The sequence below is a fragment of the Ursus maritimus genome, unplaced genomic scaffold (genome assembly GCF_017311325.1).
Source record: "Ursus maritimus isolate PB19 unplaced genomic scaffold, ASM1731132v1 scaffold_9, whole genome shotgun sequence".
Classification (NCBI taxonomy): domain Eukaryota; kingdom Metazoa; phylum Chordata; class Mammalia; order Carnivora; family Ursidae; genus Ursus; species Ursus maritimus.
The window spans coordinates 40,747,428-40,765,368 of NW_024427107.1; the positions used below are offsets into that span (position 1 = coordinate 40,747,428).

The window sequence follows — 17,941 nt, forward strand, 5'->3', positions numbered from 1 at the left end:
GAGAGAAGCATGGAGAAGTCTAGGCCGGGAGACACCCAAGAATCCTTACTATGCACCTGCTATGCTGGGAATACGGATAACACTTGGAAGTGGGTGTGGATGGATTCCTCTTGTCCAGGCTGAGGCTGGTCTGTCCGGAGGCTGGGCTGTGGGCTGGAGCTGTAGGAGCACAGGACTTCCCAGGCCCATCCTGCTGGCCTTGCTAAGCAGTCAGGCGCCTGGGCTGGAAGGGACTAGAATCTGAAATGTCCTCCACCCCGAAGCAGATGTGAGGAGGGTGCCGGTCCCAAGGACACGTGGTTGACGCAGGTTTCTCTGGGAGTCAGGACCAGGGCGGTAGAGTCCTGCCGAACCTGCAAGGAAGTTCATGGGGTGAAGTGTGGAGCTGCCAAACCCCAGGGGCCTGGGAGGCCGGCAGCCCAGGTGTGGAGCCGTCCAGAGGGCTGCCAGCCATGGGAGCTTACAGCCGCTCTCTCCAGGGACAGGCTTCCTGAGGTGGGGCTCAACGGGAGCTGTGTTTGCACTCACTTTTGTGCCTGTTTGGCCTGAAGGAAGGGATGGATGTCCCCGGAGGACAGAGGGGTCTCCGGCCTTTCTACCACTCGTGGGACTCTGGGCAACACTGACCTTGGGCCTGAGGGTTTCTGGACCTTGGTTTTCCTGTGACAGTGCACCCTGGCCATGGGGATGTATGTGAGGCCATCCCTGGGCACGCTGAACCAGAGAGCGTACCGGCCTGACTCACTGAGTCAGCTGATAGGGGGCGGTGGCATCTTTTCTTCAACTTTATGGAAGAGACAGAGTTCAGGGAAGAGGGAGTGGTCTTGTCAAATCAGGGAGAGAAAGCCTGAGGGAAGTTAGCCAGGAACGGGAGCTGGGGATGCCGGTTAGCACCCAGAAACCAGAACGTTTCAGCACTTCCTAAAAAGAGGATGTCCCCCTCAGAGGGAGAGGTCAGTATTCCATTCATTTCTTTGAGGGATCAGGAAACTTTGGGAATCTGACGTGGTGAGGACAGTGGCAGCTTCTGTGGCGTTCTGTGGCTGTCTCTCTCCTCTCTCCATTTCTGTCTTTCCATCCCATCTCCCCTCTGGGCTGCTCTTTTCGCTCTCCATCCCTTGTTTTGTCTCTTTATGTCTCCTTGACTCTTCCTGGATCTCTTTCTGTCCGGTGCTGGTGTCTGCCTCTGTGACACGCCCCCCTACACACCCCCACCCACACCCCCACCCTGGCTGTATTCGGATCACTTGGGCTAAAGTGCCAGGACGTGTGACAGGAAGCACCTGTGCTCTGACTCCTCCCAAGCACATTTTTTCCCCATTTATACTTCCTCATTCATCCTTTCCTTTATAAATACTTGCTCACAATGTCATCTGTGACTTTCTGGGTCCCCTCACGTATCTTCATCTGTTTTTATTAGCAAACAACCAAACATCTTCCTGTGTCCCCCAACCCTTTGGCCTGGACCAGGCTGGCAGAGAAGCCTCAGCTCCTTGGGGCCCAGGTTAGGTCAGGAGCCTGCTGTGGGTGGGCTGCAGGCAGACATGTCCAGAGAGGTCTGGCTTCTCACCTTGACTCCTGAGAAGCCACTCAAATAGGAGGAGGAGAATACAGCCTCCCCTCAGCTCTCAGACTCCTGGGGCTGCTCCTAGGGGAAGGCTGCAGAGCGTCTCATTAGCACATGACTTGGAGCTGGGATACCAGACCTCCGATGACCTCTGACGAGTCACGTAATCCCTTGGAGCCTCAATATTTTTAATGTGGAAAGTGGGTATTTTTTAAAATAATAATATTTTTTTAGTATATCATGTTAGTCACCATACAGTACATCCCTAGTTTTTGATGTAGAGTTCCATGATTCATTACTTGCGTATAACACCCAGTTGGAAAATGGGTATTTTATTATCACAGGTGCCTTCATGTAAAAGTCACTTAATTCTACCACAAACTTATGAGTAGGTACTATCATTATCTCTGCTTTGCAGGTGAGAAAATAGAGGTGCAAAGAGGTTAAGCTACTTGTCTAAGGTTGCACAGCTGTAAGCGGCTGAGCTGAGATTCAAACCCAGCAGTCTGGTCCCGACCTCACACCCAGATGAGTGTTTTCCTGATGGCCTGGGAAACACTCTTCCTTTCCTATACTTCAATGGCCTGGGAGAACAATGGTGGTGCCCCTCTCCCAGGAACCCTGAGAAACTCTATATGCAGGCCTGGCTCTGTGGACAAATGCCCAGGGAGAGGTGACCCAGTCTGCAGAAGTGATTGTCCAGTGCCTGAGGGCACATGGCCATCCCACCTTGGCCTTGTGAGGGATGTGGGGGGTCACAGGAAGGAAGGCAGGGGTTGCTCCAAGGCTTCAGTAACCAGCTCTGTTTTTCGGTGAGGTATCTTCAGGCTTTGTTTCCACAATACATTTATTTTTGGAGAATTACTATTCCCAGCTTGGCCCACCAGGCCTCTTATTTGTCAGCCACATTCCTTCTGGTTTCTGTGTAAGTGTGCTGTGAATCAGCTTTGCTGCTACTAACTTTGCTTCTCTTCTAAAAACAGTATTCGTGTGGGAAGTGCTGTGTATTCACTCGCTTCCACAAACATGATTTCTGTGTACAGGACACTGCGGTGGTTGCTCGGGGACATCAAAGATGAGATCAGTGTGGTCTTAGCCCTCAAGGATCTACTCGCAACAATATAACATGCACAGGGGTCCCTAAAATGGCACGTGGATGTTGTATGGGCATTGCCTCCAAAGTCACGAGAGGACATCAGACAGAGCTCTCAGGGAAGCTTCCACAGAGAAGACAATACATAAACAAGCCATGGTGCAGAGATGCCAAGACACTGTCTCTTATGCAAGGTCAATCTTAAGATACGATTTTATTTCTCTCTCCTACAACAGTGCGGATGCAGGCGGCAGTCCAGGCTGGAGGGACCGCTCAGCTCCACAAGGTCATTCAGGGACCCAGTTCTGCTCTATCCCGTTGCTCTGCTCCATTGTCCTGGTGGGTATTGTCTTCAACTATATGGTTAAAACTTGGTCGTTGCCACATGAATGTTCCAGCTTGTGGGAAGGGCAAAAAAGGATGGAGGAACACGCAACAGATGCTTTGAAGCACAGACCCAGAAGTGGCTCACATATCCTGGTGGCTGCAACTTGGTCATTTGGTCACATCTAGTTACAAAGCATGCTGGGAAATGTAGTCCATAGCCAAGTAGATAGGCTATGTTGGGTAGAAATTAGAGGGCGAGGATGTTCCAGGCAGAGAAGATGGCGGAAGTATGGGAAGGTGCAGGATGGAGTTGAGGCACGGGAGTAGCAAGCATAACTGAGTGTGGGGTTTAGGTAGAAGAGCTTGTGGGTGGAGCTGGGGTGGGTTTCATCCCTTTAGCAGGCTGCTCGGTCTTCCCACAGAAGGTGACCCTTGTCACCTGCTATCCAAAAACGAATCTTCTTTGGTCACCCACACAGGATGTGTGCACTTTTGGCCTGAGTCAGGAGATTTAATCTTCAACTGATAGTGATCTAGTTCCTATCAATGGGGCACCTGGGTGGCTCAGTCAGTTAAGGGTCTGACTCTTGATTTCAGCTCAGGTCATGCAGGGTCATGAGACTGAGCCCTGCGTGGGGTTCCAAGCTTAGTGGAGTCTGCTTAACACTCTGTCTCCCTCCGCCCTCCCCCCACCCACGTGTGCATGTGCTTTCTCCCTCTCTCAAATAAATAAATAAGGGTGCCTGGGTGCTCAGTTAGTTAAGTGTCTGCCTTTGGCTCAGGTCATGATCCAGGGGTCCTGGGTTCGAATCCCACATCAGGCTCCCTGCTGGTCTGCTTCTGCCTCTGACCCTCCCCCCTGCTTGTGCTCTCTCTCAAATAAATAAAAATAAAACCTTTAAAAATAAATAAATAAATAAGTAAATCTCTCTTTAAAAAAAATCTTGGCTGCCCAAGGGTGTGCTACTTTCAGCAGTGATTACGGTATTAGATGCTGATCCCCATTTGATACAAGTTCTATGAAGAACTACATTAGCCCAGTCGCCTAGCACAAGACCTTTACCATGTTGGATTTTGTGTTAAGCCCTTGCAAGAAATGGCCACATGAAGGACACTTAGGTATATTTCAATAAAACATTAAGGATGTTGCCCGCTATTTTGTTCATTGTATAATATGGTATTTTTCTTTGTATGAGAATCAACCAGTTATATGGCAATCATAGCTCAACAGAACTGAAAAAACATAAATTTAAATGTATTTATAAAGATCCTATGTACATACAGACCACTTTTGGGATTTTTTTGTTGAGCCTTTGTCTTGGTTTTTGGCATTAGAATACATGTATTTTAATAATGATGTTATTGTTTTAGCTCAAACCTTGTTTTTTGTCTTGCTTTCCCAAAATGGCCATGCTGTCTTTCAGAGTTTTCATGATTTCTGGATTTTTATGTGATTTACTAAACGAATGAATTTTTTCCATGCATAGATATCCTTCCTTCCAATATGAAACGCCAAAAGCAAACAAACAAATATCATGAAAAAAATCATCAACCAGATCTCTCTCTTAATATCATGCCGTTCTCTCCTTGGCATTCGACACTTGAACAAATGTTTATTAAGGCGCTACCGGCAGGTACGGTCCAGGTGCTGGGAATACAGAGAAGAGACACAGTCCCAAATTTGAGGGAGCTCACAGTCTGAGGCAGGGTGCAAGGCTGTGTGGCGTGTGGAGTAGAGAGATAAATAACTGGTATTTATGATATAATCTGCAGATGTTGCGAGAGACACAGGACAAGACGGTATGGAAGCCAGAAGAGAGAAGGCTGAAGGGGCCGAGTCTGGAAGGTTGAATAAGGGTTAAAAATGTGAGAAGAAAGGGAAGAAGAAAGGGGGGGTAATCAGAAGGGGGAATGAAGCATGAGAGACTATGGATTCTGAGAGACAAACTGAGGGCTTCAGAGGGGAGGGGGGTGGGGGAATGGGATAGACCGGTGATGGGTAGTAAGGAGGGCACGTGTTGCATGGTGCACTGGGTGTTATATGCAACTAATGAATCATTGAACTTTACATCAAAAACCAGGGATGTACTGTATGGTGACTAACATAATATAATAAAAAATATTATTATAATAAAAAAAATGTGAGGAATGAATAAAAGTGTTCCCAGAGAAGGGAACAGCTTATGCAAAGCATGGAGAAATGAGAGCTAGTGGGGGGGGGGCGTGGAAGTGGTGGGGGACTGCAAGTAGCTCCACAGGGCTCTGGCTCAGGGGACCAGGGGCTGGGGAAGCAGCTGGGGCTGTCCACCTGGGCCTTGCGGCCACACTGAACAGGTGGGTCTCAGGCCCAAAGGCTCTGTGCAGTCCTGCACGTGTTTAGATCTGTGTCTTAGAAACACCAGCCTAGTAAGCATATATTGGGCAAGGAAGAGACTGAGAAGGGAAGCTGTTGCATTATTTCAGGTGGGACATGATGTAGCTTTCAGTGTGTGCAGACGAGGTGGACAGGGAGAGGCCGAGAGAGCTAGGGGGTATTAAGAAAGAAGCACCTCTGGCATTTGATGACTGGTTTGGAGAGAAGGGCTGGTGCCTGCAGATGTTTGGACCAGGTGGTTGCTCACAGATGAAATGACAGAAGCCAGGTAAGGAGTGGACGATGTGGAATTTGACCGTGGCCACTGTGAGATAGGGGCAGGCAGTCAGATATGCAGGAGGAAGTGAGAGGGATAGCAGGTACCATGTGCGGATGCTGGTTGAAGATAGGAGTGTGCTTAAACCTGGTGAATACCGAATGACGCAAGTAAAAAAGCTTATGGCGTGCCCACTGTGGGCCTGGAAGCTCTGCTTTTCCTCTTTCAGCCCTCTGCATATGCCTGCAAGGAAGGATTTGTTTACTGCTCCCCGGTCTAGCTGGAGAAAGGATTTAAGTCTGCCGGTACTGGTAGCAGTCCAATTTCGCAGCGAGGTGCTGGGAGTGGCACGAGCGGCTCAAGGTCAGACAACCCAGAAGGTACGGAGGGGGATTTGGAGCCGGGCTTGGGCAGCCTGCTCTTTATCACAACTGCTCTTCGTGCTGTGGGTGAACTTTGAGCGGGAGGAGCTTAGACTGCGGTGGACCATGGTGCCCACAGGCGGTTGCATGAGTAGGTGGGAGGAGGGCAACCTGACCACGGCCTTGACTCATGTTCGTGTACTGCGTTCTGCATCGGGCACACCCTGAGGAAGACTCAGCACAGTGACCTGGTAACCTTCGCAGAAGGTTTGGCACTCATTACCCTCGTGGGAACAGGACGCTTTCTGCCTCTCAGTCCCCCGCCTGTCCTGCCATCCTAGCTGCGGGAGGGGAGGTCTGCAATGAGCCAAAACACACCAGGGCAGGCCTGTCTCTGGTGAGAGGAGAGGTTCCCTAGCACCGGGTTTGAAAAGGTTTGCACAAGGGGGTGGGAGGTGGGGAACAAAGTGGGACGAGGTACTTAATCACTGATCTTTATTTAGTACAAGGCTGGTGTAGTGGGTTGAACTGTGTCCCCCAACCCCCATCAATATGTCTAAGTCCTAACCCCTGGTACCTGTAAATGTGTCCTTTGGAAAAGGGGTCTTTGCAGATGTAATTAAGGTACTGAGCTTGAGATGAGATCATCCTGGATTCAGGGTGGGTACTAAATCTACAGACTGGTGTCCTCATAAAAGCAAGGGGAGGGGGAGGAAGGGGGCCCTTGTGAAGGAAGGAGGAAGAGGGTCATGTGAAGCCGGAGGCAGGAGTGGAGGCTGCTGGGACCACTGCAAGCTGCAGCAGGTGGGGAAGGATTCTTTCAAGAGCGTTTAGAGGAAGCATGGCCCTACTGACACCTTGATTTTGACCCAGTGGGACTAATTTCAGACTTCTGGCTTCCAGAACTGTGAGAGAATAAATTTCTGTTGTTGTAAGCCACCCAGTTTGTGGTAATTCGTTGTAGTAGTCCCAGGAATGTAATACGGCCTCGAACACGGGGCAGGCAAGGGTGTCCTGTGCCCGCGGCAGGCATCAGCAATCGCGCTCAGCATTCTTTCCCATGGAAGCCACACCGCCCTACCCCGTCCAGCTGCGACCCCGTGCCTGGAGCTGGCAAGCCCCATGAAACCGATCGGCATCCCTGATTTGGTGCCTACCACTGGGTGAGGCTCTGGCAGTTCATGGCAGGACCACTGTTCTCAAGGGGCTCGGAATCTTCGCCTGTCTGGGGTGTGGGTGTATTGTCTCTGCAGCATTTACAGCTCTTGTTCTGTTCCAACATCTGCTCAGGCCCACCTGGACTGTTCGACAGCTGGGCCTCCTCCAGCTCCCTGCTGGTCCAGCTGCTCTCAGCAGATAGCAGCCTAGGAGTTGCGGCTTGCCTCCCACCCCCCCGCCCAGTGAGTAAGTCACCCACCAAGCATTAAGCAGTGAAAACCACCACTTGCGCCAATATGATAAATAAAATGCACCAGCGCCGAGATTTAAGGGCTATGAAGTTCCCAAGGAGGCCTCCTTAACTTGGTCTGGAGCCACGGAGACACAGCACAGGGGAGGTGTGACCTGGGAGCTGGGTCTAGGAGGAGGAGTAGAAATTTATCTAGGTATGGAGAAAGAGGTAAGACGTCATTAAGGATGCAGCCTTCCCTACCCATCATGGGGAGGCGCTTCTTATCCTTCTGTCAAGGGCTGATTGCTAACTCAGGGCTGGCTCCTTCCTTCCTTCCTTCCTTCCTTCCTTCCTTCCTTCCTTCCTTCCTTCCTCCTTCCTTCCTTCCTTCCTTCCTTCCTTCCTTCCTTCCTCCCTCCCTCCCTCCCTTCTCTACCTCTTTCTTTCCTTCCTCCCCTTCCTCCTCCTTTTTTTCAGCGTACTGATGAAGCATTACTTTCATCAGAATCACTAGCTATATTTATGAAAATGTGGATTCCTGGGCTGCATCCCAAACATTAAGAGTTAGAATCTCTAAGGACAGGACTTAAAGATCTTAGGTATCTGCATTTTTAACCCTCTTCCCAGATTATTCTGATGCATCATCAGCTGGGAATTATTGACCTAAAGGATTTCCAATGCAGCCCACCGTTGTTGGACTGATACAAAGCGGGTGTGTGGGACTTTGGGCCGAGTCCCATTCTCTCCTTGGGAAACAGGTCATGGATATGGAGGCCCCTTGGTTCAGAACACCCCTGAGCTATGGGCCAGTCTGGGCAGGGTGTAGCACTTAGCGGCTAGCCTGGGATTCGGTGAGACAGGCTTTGCTACTTATTACCTGGGTGGTCTTAAGCAAGTGGGTTCCCTTCTATCTCAGCTTTCACATCTGTCAAATGGGGCTACCAAGAGAACCAACCTCCGAGGGCTGCTGAGAGGACAAACGAGGGCATGCACGTGAAGTGCCTCACCTGGCACATTGTACAGTTTAATAAAGCAGAGTTTTTGTTTGTGTTTGTTTTTAAATAATGGTGATGAAGAAAAGTAAGGTATCTTATCTAGGAGAGAAAACTTGATTGAAATCATCATTACAAAGTGCAGTTGAAACTGAGCTGTTTCTGAGCTAAAGATCAAATTGGTGAAAACAGGGTCAGGTATGCCTGGGGTAAGGAATGATTCTCAACAGACTGCACATCCGAGCCGCTGTGTTCAAAAACAGCAGCCTCACCTTGTCCCTGCCACCCCCACCCTGCTGGACTGTAATCTCTAGTGAGGAGGCTTCTGCATTTAAAAAAAGAAAAAGAGGGACGCCTGGGTGGCTCAGTCGGTTAACTGTCCGACTCTTGATGTAAACTCAGGTCTTGATCTCAGGGTCATGAGTTAGAGCCCTGAGATGGTCTCCTCACTGGGCATGGAGCCTACTTAAAAAATAGAAATAGAGAGAGAGAAAGAGAGAGAGAGAGGAAGGAAGGAAAGGAAGGCAGGCAGGCAAAAACAGAAAGCTTTCCTATGGTAAGAGTCAGGTGAGGGCACTTGTTGAAATGACATCTTTCTTGACCTCTCCTGGGAATTTTGCTTCAGGGTGTTGGGGATGGGTTCTGGAATTTGCATTTTAAAACAGGGGCTTCTTTTGAGAAGTTAGGGAAGCACCGATTGAAAGCAAGTTTGACCTTCTGTAGCGGAGAGAACTTCTGGCGTCATCCAACTCAGAAGCCTCCTCGACTGGCCACACTTCTTTGTGATTGTGCTTCCCCCAGCCAGGGCTCTGGAAAGTGTTCATGGCCGGCAGGAGACCAGAGAGTTGTCTGGAGGTTACAGAGCAGAAAACCGTAGTCAGTGCGCGTATGTGTTTGTACAAACCTGTGCACACTCAAACACACTTGCGGACACTACCCAAGATGACGGCAGAAAAGGAATTGGCTAAAATCATTGAATTTGGGCGCAGAGACTGTGCTCAGAGGAATATTATCTCTAATTTTAAAAACAAAAGGATGAAGGGATAGTCCCATGGATAATTGGGGAGAATTTGGGTCTCAGTCCTGAATGGAGGGAGGGTCTTGTCGCTGAAACCCAACAGTCTTCACCTCGGTCACCTTCCAGGATGGTGCAGCTTCACCCACTGTGTCCTCCTGGCAATTCCCAGAGGGCTAACAACTGTGTGCTTTATGCCTAGAAAATGCTAGAACCTGGTGGAACAGGGAAAGGCCCTCTTAGCCAGCCTCAGTGAGACAGGAGCCAGGAGAGGCTAAGGCTCTCCCTCCCAGTCTCCCCACTGTAGAGGCCACTTTTAGGCAACAGGCCTGAGCAATAGAAACCAGGGCAAGGCAAACGGACCACAGTGACCACCAAGCTGAATGCGAACAGGCTCACTGGGCAACTGACCTCAAAATAGCCATAGACCCTAACTACCCAATGTGCTACTTATAACTGGTAATCCTAACATTTCCAAAAAAGGGAAAATTCCATACGGCCCCATAGTCCCTCACTATGGCCCCTCAGCACCACCTCATGGCCGACAGTCTCCTTTGCTGTCCTGACCCCTGCTTCCTGGCTGTGTATTCAGTAAACTTCTCTTTTGTTCTGCCTTGGGTGAATTCTTTCACCGGCTGCCCTGCTGCCCCCCCCATCAGAGCACCCCACACCCACCTCCTTCTAGGGAACACTCTCTCCAGTCTAGACTCTCCTGTCTGTCTCCTCCCTGGGGCCCGCTGCCAAGGGGACGGCTTTGCTTGCTGAACCCCATGTAGCTTTTCTGTGTGACTTCTCTAACAGGAACTTGAAAATGGTATTCTGAACATATCATGCTCAACCGGTCCCATTTTGAGGGACCACGCATACCAGGCGTGTTGAAGTTTGGGATGAACCGGTGCTGGATTAATAGACCAGACCAGGAGCCACCAGACGTGACAGGGATTGAACTGGGCCTGGAAAATGGTTTATGAGAACAAAACAAAAATGAGAATATGCGACTCTGTGAATGTACTAAAAACCATTGAGTTGTACACGGTCAATGGGTGAATTATGTGGTATGTGAATTATACCTCAATAAAACTGCTACCCTCTCACCCCCCCAAAAAGAATTAAATACTGAGAAGTAGATAATTTCCTGGAAAGGCAGTTTCTCATTTTAAGACATAATGACCAGCCCATGTGAGGCTTGGTTTTCTCTCCCATCCTATCCTGTTTAGAAATACCAGCCTGTGTCACCCACCAGCAGCCCGGAGCCTGACCCATGCCCACCCCCACAAACCATGCCACTATTGAAGAGGGCGAGATTTGACAAATCCCAAAGCAGCCAAAGAGGCTAACCATGGTTTTTCAGGTTTGGGTTTGCAAGCTGAATCCTGACGACGACGACTAACCGCCAGCACTCGGTGAAGAGTTACGACAGGCCAGGCACTGAACCCTGTAAGGTACTGCTAGCAGATCTGCGTCTCACACAGGAGAAAACTGAAGCACGGTTTCCGGAAATTGCCCAGACTCACTCAGCCGCGGAGTGGCTGGCCACGGTTCAACTTCAGGTTCTAACTTGGGTTGTACCGGGGAAACACCTGGAGAGTTTCTAATCCACTGGTACCTGGTTCCTGCCCCTGGAGATTCTAATTTTATTGATTTAGGGTGTGGCCCGAGCATCAGGCTTTTTTTGGTTTTGTTTAGAGCACACCAGGTGATTCTAATGAGAACCTATCTCCAGGGTCCAAGGTCCACAAGATCAAGGCTGTTCACTCCTTGCAGGCACCACGCCTGTGACTTGAGTGGCAGTTACTGACGGCACGGCTGAATTCCTCCGTTTGGGGTTAATACAGGGAAGAAGAAGAGAGGTTTCAGGACAGGGGCCCTGGCTGCAGGCCTCTGCAGGATTTGTCAGGCCTTGGCTGATCCTTGACCTCTGTCAGCCTCCCCTCTGCACAGCTGGAGACCATGATCTCACTGCCCAGTCCAGCCCACCCCACTCCAAGCCCTCTGCCCAAGTCTCGCCCTGGGTGGGGCAGGGTGGGGGGCAGGCAACTCTTGTGCATATCAACAGCAATAATTTTTTTTTTTTAAGATTTTATTTATTTATTCGACAGAGATAGAGACAGCCAGCGAGAGAGGGAACACAAGCAGGGGAGAGGAAGAAGCAGGCTCATAGCGGAGGAGCCTGATGTGGGGCTCGATCCCATGACACCGGCATCACGCCCTGAGCCGAAAGCAGACGCTTAACCGCTGTGCCACCCAGGCGCCCCTCAACAGCAAGAATTCTTGATCAGGAACCCACCTGACCCGTTGCTAAGCTCCGTAACCAGCTTCCGGACTTGGTCCTGGGTCGGCCCTTGTGAACCTGGCTAAGGTGACTCTGAATCGGCCCACTTCCTGCAAAGTTCTCATCAGGAACGCCGTTCCCGCATACATGTGTAGCCCCTGCATTTCACCTAGCAAGCGGTGAGTCCCTCTTCAGGCTTTGACCCCAGAGCTGCCCCTTTATAATAGCCGTCCCAAATCCCTATCCTGCCACGATTCCCGAGTGGCTCTCTCTCCATCAGTTTTGAGCTGGCCTCCTTTCGAGTCCTGGCAGGCTGCTGCCTATTAAATGGTCCTCTTAAAGACCCACACACGTGCCCAGGATTTACACTTTCAATTGTTTATCGGTCTGCCCTTCAAAAATAGAGATGGAGAGTCCTCTGAAATTAATATGGAAATTAGGTTGGAAACATGCAATTAAAACAGTCAAGAAGACAAAGCAGGAAATGAGCCTGAGAAGATGATGGCCCACCCTCCGGCCCTCTCTGCTGGGGCTGGACGGGGAGCTCGTCTTCCCACTCGGCCCCCAAGGCTTCGCTGGCCCTGCCTGCAGCCTCCCTGCCCTGCCCTCCCAAACTCGGGCTGGCTTCCTGCCCACCCCTGCCAGTAGAAGGCAGCTGCTGCAGGGAACCCAACTCCACTGAAAAATGTGAGCCCCTTGACTCTCCCTGTTAACTTCTTTTTTTTTTTTTTTTAAGATTTTATTTATTTATTTGACAGAGAGAGAGACAGCGAGAGAGGGAACACAAGCAGGGGGAGTGGGAGAGGAAGAAGCAGGCTCATAGCGGAGGAGCCTGATGTGGGGCTCGATCCCATAATGCTGGGATCACGCCCTGAGCCGAAGGCAGACGCTTAACCGCTGTGTCACCCAGGCGCCCCTCACTGTTAACTTCTGTCTTGCATACGGCCCCCTCCCATGGTCCAGGACAGGATGCTCTGACTGGCAGGCTCCCAGCTACCTTCTCACTGCTGAGCTCCCCACTCTCAAGGCTTTTAGAAACACTTCCGTTACCGACACCCTCCCCCTTGGCTTCTAGCTCTTTGCAGAACCTCCCTCCTCCTCCTCCCTTCAGCGAAGGAACACAACTGCCTAGAGCCCCTGTGAGTGGAGGCTACTTGTTCTTAACACCTCCAATTTACCTTAGGCCTAGAAGCCACTGCTGACGTTCTTGCAGCTTCTTGCTGTTTACAGGCAAATACATGCTCAGCCTCCTTTGAAATCTGTGCCATCGTCCTAAACCATCTGTAATATTGAGGCTTAGTTCCTCTACTGACAGAAGACCTCACGGAACAGTGTTTCAACCTCACCAGATTTTTATTTTTTGAGTTAAAGATGTCTCAGAGGTAGACAGTCCAGAGCAAGTATGGTGGCTTTGTGAGGTCCTCAGGGACCCAGGCTTTTTCCTGCTCAGTGCTTTGCCATTGCTAGGTTGGGACCCTCATCCTCATGGCCCAAGATGCATCTCAGGCTTCTGTCATTACATGGGATTTCCAGGTTGGCCATCGAGGAAAGGAGACAAAAAGGCTTCCAGAAGTACCAGAGAGCAGTCACATGGGCACCCCGAGCTGCCAGCTAGGCTGGGCAAAGTGTTTAAAAAGTCTAGGTGACAGTGGTTCCAGCTAAAAAAATCAAACTCCTTATTGCTGAGGAAGAAGGGGGAGGTGGGTATTTGGTGGCAACAGTCCGTCCCTTCCATGCCCTTCTCTACCAGCCTTGTTGTGCCCTTCACCTACAACTTGGTTCTTCTTCACAAGCTCTGAGGACTTCAGTACTTGCATCATCTGGGGAGTCCTTAGCACCCCCACTCTGTGACCTTCCCATGCCAACAATTTTGGCCTCCCTCCAGCCTCCCATCCTCGCGGCCATAGCACGGAGCTCGGAGCTTGTCGGTACACCTTGGGGAAGGGTGCGGTGTCCTCTGACCACAACCTCTTACCTTCCAGCTCCCTCCTCCCTCCCTCCAATTCTATTCCGGGACCTCATTCGGATCTTGAGTTCCCTGACTCTGCATTTAGCATCCGCAATTTACTCCCCAGGGCCAGATGGTGTCCTGCTGTCCTCTTGCCCACACTCCCAGGTCCCTCCTCCTGGACCCCAGCCCCTGCCTCCCTCTGCAGACCCTGCTCCTTCAGACACCACACAGCCCAGATGCATGGTGTCCAGTGGCAGCTGCCTCCACACACTGCTTTCTTTCAAAGCCTCTTCCATGGACTTTGTCAAATCCTTCCCCCAATTCCCTTAGCAGAGATTTCAAACCCTAATGACTCCCTTAAGCCTTCCCCCCAGTAATGACCCTGCTTCTTCTATTTTTTTTTTTTAAGATTTTATTTATGTGAGGGGGGTTGGTAGGGGCAGAGGGAGAGAGAGAATCTGAAGCAGACTTCCAGTTGAGTGTGGAGCCCAATGCAGGGTTTGATCTCAGGACCCTGAGATCATGACCTGAGCCGAAATCAAGTGGAACGCTTAACTGACTGAGCCCCCCAGGCTATCCTTCAGAGAAGGGGTCCTTAGGTGTGGTCTCCTCCACTCCCCCGCCCCCCCTGCAAGCTTCCTGAATCCAGCCCTTTCCTTCGGCCCCCATCTCCAAGGAGGAGGGGTCTCCTCCCTGGGCCAAGGCTGAACCGCTACAGGCAGTACACTTCTCCTCTCCCTTTGAGTAGCCCCTCCATTGCCTGTACCTTTAATCTCTTTGTCCTTTTTGGCTTCTTCCTCCCAGGGTAGAAATATGAGGCTCTCTTTCAAACTGAAAAAGCCCCCATGTATTTCACCCTACTGGCCTATAGAGATCCTTCTGCAGCCCAGTTTGTGGAAAAGTTGCCTCCCCTCCCTTTCTCCACTTCCTCACTCCCTCGGACTTCCACCCTTTCCTGTCTGGCTCCTGCTCTTACTATGTCCTGGAAACTGGGTCAAGGTGCCCACTGACAAGGCTTTTTCGGGCTTCTCCTTGGTGGCTTCCCCTGGGGCAGGACTCACTATCACTATCAGCCACTGCCTCCCTCTTCGGAAATCCTCCGTCCTCTCTCGGCTTTCTTGGCTCGGCCCCCTTTCAGGGTCTGCTGTGCCAGCTCCTTCTCCTCTGGGCCTTGATACGGGTAATTAGTCCATCCAGGGAAGTGGAGGCTGCCCCCACGGCCTGGGCCCCATCACAAGTCTGAATCAGCTGGACTTGCGGAAACGCCTCTCTGTCTAGGAAATGGAACATGCAAACTCAGCCTTCGCTCACCTTTCCCTGGCAAACAGGACCTGCTGGCCTTATACGGAAGGCCCTGACCCCCCGCCAGTCACACTCTGCTCCCCACTTGCTGCCTCGAAGGCTCTACAACACAGGCTCTCCTCTCAGAGAGGCCCTGTCTTCCCCAATTCAGGGACTGCTTTCCCTTGAACAAGCCCACCAAGCTCCTTACCAATCGTTTTATTTTTGTCACCTGACAGCGTCTTGAGAAGTTGGGTTCTCCCAGCGCTCCCCAGCCCCACGGCTCTTCCCAGCGTCCGTATCCCTGTGATGAAGGAGAGTCGGAAGAAAGGCAGGCAGGGACCCGGGACAAGGGGCCACCCCGCCCGAAGAAACCACCCTTGAAAGGATTTGACAGCACCCTGGAAGGAGCCCTCCACCCTTTCCCATATGATAGATAAGTGACAAAAACCTGATTGGGTGACAGGCACGTGGAGGGTTAATCAGATTAAAACGGCCCGCCAGTAAGCCGTAAAAACCCCTAGACCTAGTGACTCCGGTGCAGGGTCTCCTCCCTTCTTGGGCCTTGTGCTGTCCCTGTCCTATTAGCTCAATAAACCCGCTTTGCTGCCCACCACGCTGTCCGGTCGGTCTACCTCTTCAGTCTTTGAAGTGGTGAGACCAAGAACTTCAGGAACCCGAAGGAAAAAAATCTTATAACCCCCGACGGGGATCTCTTTCATACCCAGGGTTTTGACTGCTCCCTACATCCCAGCAGGACTCTCTGGTTTGAACTGAACTGAGTCCCCCAGTTCTCAGGCACGTTTGGGCATGTGTGGGGGCCCGCTGGATGGGATGGGCTCCGGTCCGTTTCTGTGTGGACTAGATGTCTCCTGCGGAAGAACATGGCTATCGTTTCCATCCCCTCATCGCAGATCAACAGAGTGATTACAGAGTTAATCCAACGCATATTAACAAGCAGTCTTCTTGCCCTGGGAGGTGGGGGTCAGCAGCGAACAAAAAAGACAAAATCCTGTCTTCGTGCGGACAGGCATAAACAGCAAAATAAGAAAGACACGTTGTGAGAAGTGCTAAGGAGAAAAATTACACAGGGTGAAGGGATAGGAAGTGTGTGTGTGAGGCTTGACGTTTGAGGTGGCATAATCGCTGAGATGGTGTGGCAAGATTGAAGGGGTGATGTGTGGCCGTGTGCATGGGAGAGTACTCCAAGTGGAGGGGACAGCAAGTGCAAAAGCCCTGAGAGGACAGAAAAGGTCCTTTGCTTGAGGACCGAAGGGAGTGAATAAGGAACAGCAGCCTAGAGATAAGGTCAGAGCATCACGAGGGTGTGTGTGTGTGTGTGTGTGGTTGTGCGAAGGCTGATAGCACAGGGCTTTGTAAAGACTTGGGTTTTATTTTGAGGTGGGAGGGCAGGGAGGGTTTTGAGCAGAGGAGTGACATGGTCTGGCGGATTCGAAAGTCTCACTGGGGCTGCTGTGTTAAGAACAGGCTAAAGGGCAGAAACAGGAAAACCAATTAGGAGGCTCTAAGCCAGGCGAGATGTAAGGGTGGCTGGGTCTGGGCTGGGAACAGCGGAGGTGGTAAGTGGTTAGGATTTGCGTGGATTTTGAGGGTAGTGCCAACAGGATTTGCTACTGGTGGACTCAGAGGTGATATTATATAAGAATGAACGATCCAGACTCTGGGTACTGATCTTGCCTACGTGGGCTATGCCTTCAGGTTGTACCCCATGGGTGGGGTTAGGTTTTTCCCTTCCTCCTGGAGCAAATTCATGGTTCCCACATCAGGCATTGTGGGAAGATGCTAACCCTGGGGTAGGAAGGAAGGCAGGTTTGGACTGGGGCCAGGGTGTGGAGATGCTGGGGACATTCCCAGTGATGGTGGCGGAGGTCTTGGTGTTGGCAGCAGCGTGCGCTGAGTGAGTTAGCCCTGACCTAGGTGGGGCTTGGCCTGCTAAGGGACCAGCTGAGGGTAGAGCTGGGTTCTGTTGTTTTCAGAGAAACCACTTTAAAAAAAAATTTTTTTTTTATTGTGTTATGTTAGTCAGCATACCGTACACCATTAAGAGAAACCACTTCTCATCGTGGGCGTGCTTCATTTGTTTGTTGCACGTTTGTTCTCTGCAGTGCAGACATGCGTGCCCCTGATGGCAGGTACTGGCCCCAGTGGGTCGGGGCTAGTGTCATGGCCGTTCGAGGGCCCTAGGCATGGCCGAGCCCAGGGGCTCACAGTGAGCCCAACAGGCAGGGGAAACCATGGCTACCATGGGGCAGCACAGGTCTAGTTGATGAGTAAATTCATGTAAGGTAACCCCCTCACACCCCCACCCGGTGGTCCCCAGATTTCCCGGGATGTGTGGGGGAGGCACTGGAGTTTCCTAGGAGCTGGAGGAGATCCAGGCAGAGAAAGCCCGTCCTGGGTGACTCACTGTCATGCTATTTTCCACACCAGGCTCCTGTTGTCTGGGAAACGTGCCTTCTCCTAGTTGGCTGACTCTGGGTCTCTGCCTCCAAGCTAGCTTTCCCTCCTGACATCCGTACCTCCGGGGCATCTTCTGATATTCCAGACCTCAAGCCCAGCATGTCCCACAGTGAGCTCTTCTTCCCCTGCCACCCTCGCTCCCTCCTCTCAGCCTCCAGAACCATACCATCACCCAGCCAGCTGCAGGCCAGAACCCTGCAGTGAAACCTGACTCCCTCTTTCCTTTTGTCCGTCACACCCACTTAATCATCTGGCCCTATGTGCCACTTCCCAAACACCTCTCCATTCCCTCTTTTTTTTCATCCTTGCTGCCCCAGGCAGAGTTCCGGGGTGACCCGTTGCAGGTTGCCCCCACCGCTCCCAGAGTGACCTTCTGGTGCTCTCGTCATCCTGCTCACCATTCTTCATGGCTCCCCATCGCCTTCGGGAGTCAAGCTCTCGCCCACTGCACAGCGCAGAGACCTTGTGTGTGGCTGGCGTGTGGCCCCAGGCTACCTGCCCACCTGTTCGGCCTTAGGCAACCCCTCTGTAGCATTTCCCATGGCAGCCACTCTGAACGGGGGGGGGGGGGGGGGGGGGG

The 17,941-nt window shown here is 51.4% G+C and overlaps 2 long non-coding RNA genes across 2 annotated transcripts in view; both read left to right on the forward strand.

The window, feature by feature from the left end:
* Positions 1-380: 380 nt before the first annotated feature.
* LOC103661450 lies at positions 381-4,858 on the forward strand. Its single transcript, XR_568092.2, has 3 exons — positions 381-953; positions 2,897-2,999; positions 4,761-4,858. It is a non-coding gene; the product is annotated as an uncharacterized LOC103661450 (long non-coding RNA).
* Positions 4,859-10,105: 5,247 nt separating this feature from the next.
* Positions 10,106-17,941, forward strand: part of LOC121101752 — a 12,038-nt gene continuing 4,202 nt past the window's right edge. The window contains exons 1-3 of the long non-coding RNA XR_005833789.1: positions 10,106-10,818; positions 11,476-11,827; positions 15,120-16,188. This is a non-coding gene — a long non-coding RNA (uncharacterized LOC121101752). The remainder of the gene's footprint in view (positions 10,819-11,475; positions 11,828-15,119; positions 16,189-17,941) is intronic.